Source organism: Silene latifolia, chromosome 1, assembly GCF_048544455.1.
Source record: "Silene latifolia isolate original U9 population chromosome 1, ASM4854445v1, whole genome shotgun sequence".
Lineage (NCBI taxonomy): Eukaryota > Viridiplantae > Streptophyta > Magnoliopsida > Caryophyllales > Caryophyllaceae > Silene > Silene latifolia.
Window position 1 is genome coordinate 64,946,211 of NC_133526.1, and position 9,563 is coordinate 64,955,773.

The following is a 9,563-nucleotide window of genomic DNA, read 5'->3' on the forward strand; positions in this document are numbered from 1 at the left end:
TGAGATTTTGATCCCTTGGTAGGAAAGGAGTAAGAATCTTGCATTTTCATGGCAAAACAAGGCTAAATTGATCATATTCAATGACCAAGCATCAAGGAGAGACAAGACTAGAAGGCCTTTGTACATAGCATAGTAGAAGAGCATTGTTGAGAAAAGGATCCTTGAGTCCCCAAGGAAATCCCCAAGGAATTCATGAAGAAAAGGGAAGAAAAAGAAGAAGGAAAGCTGCTGAACTACAATCCGAACGGATTGTAGAGAATCCGTCCGTCCTCGCCAGTCCGAGCGTCCTCACCAGGAATCCGCTCGGATTCCCCATGCCCAGTCCGAGCGTCTTGTTCCTTGATCCGCTCGGATCGTCCATCCCAGATCCGGCCGTCCCGACTCTCAGCCGCACGGATCACAGCACAGCATAGTTTCGTTCTTCAAGCTACGAAATGGAGAAGCCCTTCTCTCGGACAATCCCGGAGGCTCCTTGCTCAACTTAAAAAGTGTAATTACTAGTTTAGCCCTTAGTTAACCCTAATGCATCCTCCCTAATTTTCACTATAAATACCCCATTAGTCTAATTAGAGGAGCATGTTCCTTTTATCAATAATTAGAGTAGTAATATCAATCAAATCTCTCTTTAATATTGTAATCAAATATTAATCAAGTTCTAATCAAGATCTAGTTTCTTAATTTCTCTCTTGTTCTTACTTTATTTTGGGTAATTGAAGATTATTTGGGTTATTTTGGGAGATTGACAACCTCTCAATCTAGGATTCAAGTACTTCTATTATTATTCTTGCTTTATTATTGGAATCATTAGTAGGTATAATCTCTTAATCCCTTTTTAATTATTGCTAATTACTTTCATTTATTCATCATGTTTCATTATGTTAGTATGATTGACAACCTTTCTACCATGATCAACATGATAATGAGTGAGTAGTCTCTTAGCTAGGGTTTAATGGGTGATTAGGGGAAACCAACATGGGGAATGATTCATGCTTAAATTAATATGCTTTCATATCTTATTTGCTTGCTTGTTTTGATCTTAATACATGCACATGTTATATTTGATGAAATGCTAAGCCTATGAATCCTTGCATTACTACCATCTTCTATCCATTCAACTTGACTTGTAAGACATAACCCAACTCGAGTCTTGTGAGACCATGCATGTGTTAAGTAGGGAAGATTAAGTCGACTTGTAGGTGTTGTACAATCCAAGAGATTCGGCTCCGGACCCAAACTTTCCTAGGATTGTAAGATATAACCCAACTCAATCCATCACAACAATAATTGCTTGCTTATAATTTGAGAACATGTTTGTATGATCATATCCCATGATTCCCCTATGAACCCATGACACCCTAGTGCTTTTAATCAATTGTTTACACCCTTATTTCATTTACCTTGTTAGTTTATTTTCATTGCTATTTTAGTTTAGTAACCTTCTACATCAACCCAATTTGTGACACCCCTAGACACCACTAGTTACAATAGAATCTTCATTTCAATACCCGTCCCTTGGGATCCGACCTTTACTTGCCTCTTTACTAATTGTAGAGTTGTTTGTGAAGTATAAATTGTGTTTTGTATCGACCATTGACCTACGACCACATATGCTTAATTGTGAACACCAAATGGCATCGATCAAAAATGGCGCCGTTCTTCGGACGGTGTTTAATTGATTTAAGATTTCTTTTATTGTTTTTAGTTGTGTCTTTTTCACCTTGGGGAAGTAAAACTCCTCAAGGTTTGTTTTAATTGTTTTCGAGTTGTTTGATATTTTGCATGTCTAGAAGGTTACAAAGAGATTTGTTACCTTTTGATCGTGAAATCGAAAGAACCTTGACGAATAATAGGAGACTTGTTAGGAGGAATTTGGGAGGTGTTGGTGAAGTTGTTCAACCCACTAGTGAGTTTGTCAATCCTTTCGCAATAGAAGGAGAAGAGAACCCATTAAACAATACCACACAAAATCCACCTACAATGCCTAAATTCTCGTCACACTCTATACCCACCGAGGAGGATCTACCAAATGGTACTCCTACCCCACAACATCTTACCGGAAACTTTATTGCCAAGTCCGCCTTCATTCAACTAGTTGAGAGGAGCCAATTCGGGGGAATGCCTAGTGAGGACCCTCATTCTCATATGGAAACATTTTGTGATTATTGTGAAGCTATCTCTCAAACGGGCGTGACTCAAGACCAAATAAGATGGGTCTTATTTCCTTTTTCATTAATCGGCACCGCAAAGCAATGGTTGAAGGGCCTTGATAAGGCCACCCTTGGAATAGATTCTTGGAAGAAGCTAGCTCTAGCTTTCTACAAAAAATTCTACCCACCGGAGAAGACAAATATGCTAAGAGCTCAAATTACGGGTTTTAAGCAAAGGGATGAAGAATCTTTGTATGAAGCTTGGGAGCGGTTCAAAGGTATTTGTCGCTCATGTCCTCACCATGGACTTAGCGAATGGTTTTTAGTGCAACAATTTTGGAATGGTTTATATGAAGATTCAAGGAACATTCTCAATATGGGATCAAATGGAATGTTCACCGAAGTTGATGACAATCAAACATGGAACAAGATTGAGGAAATGGCGGTCCATAATTCGCAATATAGTAGGCCTCGCAAGGCTACTAGAGGAGGAAAGTATGAAGTGGACACCGTTACTCAATTGGGTGCTCAACTTAGTGCTCACATTGACACAATCAACTTGAAGTTTGAACAAGCTATGGCTAGACTTGAGGAAAACTCAAAATCAACAAAGCATCATGTCAATGCCATGACGGCATCCTCATCAATCCCAAGCGGGATATGTGAGAATTGTGGAACCTTGGGTCATGACTCAAGTGAATGTAGGGGAACAACCGAGCAAGTCAATGCTTTCCAAGCTTACAAAAGTGGCACCCCTTATTCAAATTTTTACAATGAAAACACCAAGTTCCATCCAAATCTCTCATACAAGAGCCAAAATGTCCAAAACCCTCAAACTACATACACTCCACCACCCATGAGAAATCAAAATCAAAGACCCTTTTTCAATCAAAACCAAGGCTACCAAAATCAAAATCCATACAATCACCACAATGACCAAAGTTTTGATGTCCAAAAAGCGGTCATTCAAATGCAAAAAAATCAACAAGAGTTTTTCACCCAAATGCAAAAGGATAGCCAAGCAAAGGATACCACCATCAACAACATTCTAGCTCACACCAAGATGTTGGAAACACAATTGACCCAACTAGCATCTTCAAACTCACAAAGACAAAAGGGGCAATTACCACCTCAAGGTAATCCCCCCTAGACATGAAACGGTTAGTGCCATTCACTTGAGAAGTGGTACAAGATATGAAGCACCCAAGAAGCAAGTTGAGGATGAAGTTGTGAGAGCTAGTGAGAATGAAGTTGTGGTGCAAGGTCCCAAGGAAGGGGAATCATCAAAAGGAGAAAGTTCAAAGAAAAATGAAGACAAAGCCAAAGAAAAGGAGCCCATTGTGATTAGACTTCCTTTTCCAAGTCGTCAAGCCAAGCCCAAATTTGATGATCAACTTGGAAAGTTCATGGAAATTGTGAAGAACTTAGAAGTCTCAATTCCTTTCACGGAATTAATCAATCACGTCCCGGCCTATGCAAAGTACATGAAAGATATCCTCACAAAGAAGAAGTCAATCCGGAAACTTGAGACTATCGCCTTCACCAAGGTGAGTAGTGCAATTCTTCAAGGGAGTTCACCTCCAAAGTTAAAGGATCCGGAAGCTTCTCAATACCGTGTACCATTGGCGACACAACGATCAACAAAGCCTTATGTGATCTAGGGGCTAGTGTGAGTGTCATGCCGTACTCGGTGAGTAAAAGGTTGGGAATGGGAGAGCTTAAATGTACCAATATCACTCTTCAAATGGCCGATAGATCGACGAAGACACCGCTAGGGATATGGGAAGATGTCCCCGTGCGAATTGGGAAGTTTTTCATCCCGGTGGACTTTGTCATTGTTGATATGGAGGAAGATTCCAACATTCCAATCATCTTAGGAAGACCTTTCCTACACACCGCGGGTGCGGTGATTGATGTGAAACATGGAGAGCTCACTCTAGAAGTGGGAGATGAAAGCATAACTTTTAATCTTGACAAGACCATGAGAGCTCCTCGTTTGCATGAGCCATGTTTCATGATTGATCATTATAGCCGAAAAGATGAAAAGAAGAAATCGGAACTCCAATGGAGAAAGAAAGTTGAAGATGCTCCATTCAAAGAGCAAGTGAATTGTGAAAAGGAGAGCTTGCAAAGCTCATCAAAATCAACCAAGGAAGAAGAAGATGGCCTCATTGGCCAAGAAAAGAAATTGGGAGAGTTGTCTCCGTCCAAGCAAGAGATTTTCAATGATCAACTCAATGAAGTTTGTGGTCTTTGGGACGACGAATTTGAAGGGATCTTTAATCCCTACATTGGGCATGCCATCGATCATGATCAACAACAAGGGCCACGGTCTATTGAGGACCTCTACCACAACAATGAACAAGCTTTTAATTACTTCTTCGAGGTGTTGAGCAACATCAACAACACCTTGAACATGCCCCCTTGACATCTCATCAAGAATGAGAGTTTGGTGGAGTCCTCCCTAAACCACCACTTGTAAATATTTCTAACTCCCTAACTTACATTTAATTTTTGTATTGCATTTTTGTCATTTTTGGATTTTATTTACTTTGATCAAAATAATTGTCATGAAAAGAGAGAAGTGAGGGAGGGACTAATGATCTTAATTGATGTGTAGTGCTTTACCTTAGTGTGGGGATGGCAATTGCCTAGGCTATTCATGCCTTAGTAGTGCCCCCGCAATGAAGAACACAAGATTTGAAAGAAAGAAAGAAAGAATGATAAGGGAATGCGTTGGTGCACGGATGGAACTGAATCCGTGTACACAAGGACCAATCCGAGCGGATTACTGAGAATCCGCCCGTCTGCAGAGGATCCGAGCGTCCTGCTGAGAAGACGCCCGTCTTGGGTCAATAAAACTGCAAATTCTTGACTGTTGAAGAATCCGAGCGGATTCCTGGAAAGACGCCCGTTTCTCAGAATCCGTCCGTCTTGTGGACAATCCGCCCGTCTTGCAGCTGAAGAAAAAAATAAAGAAAAATCTCTGGACAAGAATCCGTCCGTCCTGCACGAAATCCGCCCGTCTCATCTCTGAAGAATCCGAGCGGATTCTCCAGAATCCGCCCGTCTCTAGGCGGGATTTTTGAAAATTTGAAGCTGAAGAATCCGAGCGGATTGCGCCTAATCCGCACGGATTGCGCCTGCGTCCTAATTTTGTCGAGTTCTTTAAATACCCACCCCACCTTCATTCATTCATTCATTCACTCATAAACACTACCCATAACATCAAAACCCTCATCCTCTCCATCTCAAAAAAAACAAAAACCCTCAACAAAACTCACCAAAATCAAATCAAATCGTCTTTCAAATAACAAATCAATCACTCCATCTTCATTAACAATCAAAACCAAGCACAAAATCTTCACCTTTGAATTGATTTTTGTTCTCATAAAGGCAAAGCCTTTCACCTTCAAAATCAATTTGGGCATTCTACAAATTGAAGATTTTTGATCTTTTCTTGGTTAGCTCATCAAATGGCAAGAACAAAGGGAGCAACAAAAGCAAAAGCAAAGGCACCAAAGACTACAACTCTCTCTCAAAGGCAAAAAGCTCTACAAATGAAGAAAGCTTTGGCAATGGTGGTATCAACACCAAGCTTGGAAGTGCAACCACCTCAACAAATTTCTATGGAAGCATCACCCTCTACTCCGGTAATTAATCAACTCTTGCATTACCCGGAGGTAACATTCATTTCCGATTCTCATAGAAATACATTTGTCAAGTTTGCTATGAAACAAATTCAATCCACCAAATTCATATGCCAAGATGCTTTAGAGAAGTTGGGTGTTCTTGAACAAACAAGAGTCTTTTTCAATGCCATGGGTTTAAAGAAATTGTTTGAAATGAAGGAAGTAACATACCCCTCCCTTGTCTTGGAATTCTTAAGTTCTCTAAAAGTGACAAAAGTTGAGAATAGGGAAAATATTGAGTTTCGTCTAGCTAACACTAGTAGACGCATTACCTTTCCTAATTGGGTAAAATTTTGGGTCTTAGCGATGAACATAAATTCTATAAGCAATATGGGAAGTATGATCCCGAGCCTCTTTGGGAGGCAATCTCCGGGAAGAAATTTGAAGATTTTAAAGCTTGTCGTGCTCTTTTGGTCCATCATCCGGGCATAAGAATATGGCACAAAGTTGTGGGAAATACCATAATTGCTAGGAAAGACACCAATCATTTCACGGGACTCGATTTTATCCTCCTTGAATCAACTTTGAATATTGGAAGAATTCACACCAAGCCTTACAATTCTTTGAGGCTATTGGTTGATAGATGGCTCCATGTAGATAGTGGGAAGAAGGGTCAAACCGTAATTGTTAATGGCGGCCTTGTCACGGTCCTAGCCAAGCACTTTGATCCTAATTTCAATAAGGATAGCAAGTACAAGGCTAAGGATGGTGGCCATCTTATTGATATGTCCACCTTGATCAACAAGTTTAAGTGGGTTGCTCACAATTCCCTTGATACCAAGTATGGGTGGCTTACAAGTGAGGCCCGATCATTCACTTTACCCGCAAAGATTTGCCGTCTTAGTGTCCACCGGACCAACTATTTACTTCCCCTATCCAAGGAAGCCGAGTACATCATTCAACAACAAAAGGGTGATCATGAAACTCCCTCCTCTTCCATTGTTATACCACCTTACCCCTATGATTATGAAGAGTTCAAACCGCAAGGAGTTGAAATTGGAAAAGATTATGTCACTCTTCTAATGCAAACCATGCACAAGCAAGCTTATGAAGATCGGAAGAATGCTTATTTGGCTCAATATCCTCCCCTCCTACATCTAGCTAGGCAAGGACTCCTTGATCCATCTTGTCCTTTGCCTAGTTGGGCGGATAGAGAAGCCTTATTTCCGGGTGCATCTAGGGACGTGGTGGAAGGCAATGAGGTTGTTGGAAATGATGAGGAATTTTATGATAACATTGAGGACGAAGCAAGTGGAGATGAAGAAAGAGATGGTGAAGATAATGATGAGGAAGATAGTGATGAGGAAAGCAAAGAAGAAAGTGCCAAGGAAAGTGGCAATGTGACCACTTCTCATGAGGGAAGTGATGGTGATAGTAGCATGATGGAAGACTAGCCTTGGAGATTCCTACTCTCCCACGGTTTGTCTATATCTCTTTGTATTTTATTTCATTTTGATCATTGTTGGTTTAGTCCTAGCAACATCAAAGGACTCACACCTCGGTTCCTTTGAGGTGTTCTTTATTGTTCCCACTTTTTGAAAATCCAAAATGACAAATCTAGTTTCATGCATAGCATAGCATGTGCATGAACTCCCCCATGCTTTGACATTAGCAATAGTGTCTTACTTGGTTTGGGGAAGTTAATGCATACGCAACGGGAGGTAATTTAAATTATCCTCTCCGTCATAACAAAAAACCATGCATCATGTAGTATAGCTTAGTGTAGAATTGCATTTAGTATAGAAATCATGCATCATCTTTGCATAATTTCCATCATTTTGGCCATTGAGGACAATGCCCATATTAGTGTGGGGATGGGAATTCTAACACTTAACTTTTATTCAAAAACCATAAAAATTGAAAAAATTTCAAAAAATCATAAAAATTTAAAAATTGAAAAACCAAAAACAAGTTCATTTCCCTTGTATATATTGTCTTGTATATATTGTGTTTGTTTCATCCTTGTTCACTTTGATTGACTACGCCACATCCGAGACATGAGGATATTGAAGACCGCATGGTATGATCTTTCCAATCTCCTTTTTCCTCTTTATGTTAATGACTATGTGGCTTTATTTTGATTGATGCGGTAAAAACAATGTGAATTTAGGATTGCATTTAGTTTATTTGGCATGTTAGTTGGTAGAATCATTTGCATTAGGATGTATATATGTTAGTTGCATCATGGCATGTAGTTGCATGTTAGAAAAAATTTTTGCGAAACCGTCTACTTGGGAAGCTTGACAAGTGTATATAGGCCCTAGTAGATGCTTTTTCTTCTTAAGACTTTGCTTGTTAGAATACTTGTAAAACACCCTAGGATGTGTCATGCTAGTATCCTTTGACCCATGGTTTAAGGCCGAGTCAAGAGTACCTTGTGGTGTGATAACTCCTTGGCTACCGTTTATTCCAAGGTGACCCTTGAAACCATGCATACTTCTATCCATCATCCATGTTCTACCACATTTTTGTCAACAAAAGGGAATGGGCACAAAAACAAAAAGAAATTGATTTGAGTTCAATGAAATGAGAAATGAAAGAAAGTTTGCAAAATGCATCAAAAGAAAAGAGGAGCAAAAATAGACTCCTAAAGCTTCAAATACAAGGCACCCTCGTTACTAATTGGGGTGACTTTGAAAATGTTCAAAAAGAAATGCAAAAAAATTGTCAAGTATTGAAATGCCAAAAATAAAAAAGAAATGGCAAGAAAGTGTTCTCAAATGTCAAATGCCACAAGAAATTGCGGGGAAAAACAACAACAAAAGCAAACTCCCAAAATGAAACTCAAATATCTATCGATCCCTTTTTCCACCTTATCCATTTTTGTGCATGGTAGAGAGGGGACGACCCTTCTTCTTGTCTAGGCAAGAGGGGGAATTCCGCGATCCTCCAGTGTTTCTAACACCATAGGGAGACTACTCTTGACAAAAGCATTTAACGATTGAGGACAAAGGTACCCTAGCTTGACACCTTTTGGAGGTGATTTATTGGTATCCTTCTAGGCTTAGTAGTTTGAACAAATTGCATCTATGAAGGATTGTGTACCCTTGAATTGCTTCCCTTGTAGATAATTTCCGCCACTTAGATGAGGAAAGTGGCTATTCTTTTTGTAGATGCATCCATTATGTGTTTTTGTGTGCTTAATGTTTGGATGTATCGCCATTTTGGCAAGACCCACCTTGCCTTGCAAGAAGGCATCCTACCTCATGGTTGTCTTGTTGTGAGTTGAAGGGGCGGAGTGAGACCCGCTAATTGTCTCATATCGGCTATTATTATTAGGTTAGGTTAATATTGGTCCTAGTCTTTGTCACCTCTTTACTCGGGACGAGCAAAGGTTCGGTTTGGGGATATTTGATGCGACCATAATTGGCGCATATTTAGTCCCCGAATTACCATTGTTTCTATGCTTTTTAGTGCCTATTTGGGTCATTTCTTATCTTTAGTTCTTTGTTTTGCATATTCTTTGAGATTTTGATCCCTTGGTAGGAAAGGAGTAAGAATCTTGCATTTTCATGGCAAAACAAGGCTAAATTGATCATATTCAATGACCAAGCATCAAGGAGAGACAAGACTAGAAGGCCTTTGTACATAGCATAGTAGAAGAGCATTGTTGAGAAAAGGATCCTTGAGTCCCCAAGGAAATCCCCAAGGAATTCATGAAGAAAAGGGAAGAAAAAGAAGAAGGAAAGCTGCTGAACTACAATCCGAACGGATTGTAGAGAAT

General features: G+C 39.9%; 1 non-coding gene across 1 annotated transcript; it reads right to left on the reverse strand.

Moving 5' to 3' along the window:
- Window positions 1-2,349: 2,349 nt before the first annotated feature.
- On the reverse strand, window positions 2,350-2,456 carry LOC141617600 (small nucleolar RNA R71). Its single transcript, XR_012531146.1, has one exon. It is a non-coding gene; the product is annotated as a small nucleolar RNA R71 (small nucleolar RNA).
- Window positions 2,457-9,563: the final 7,107 nt, after the last annotated feature.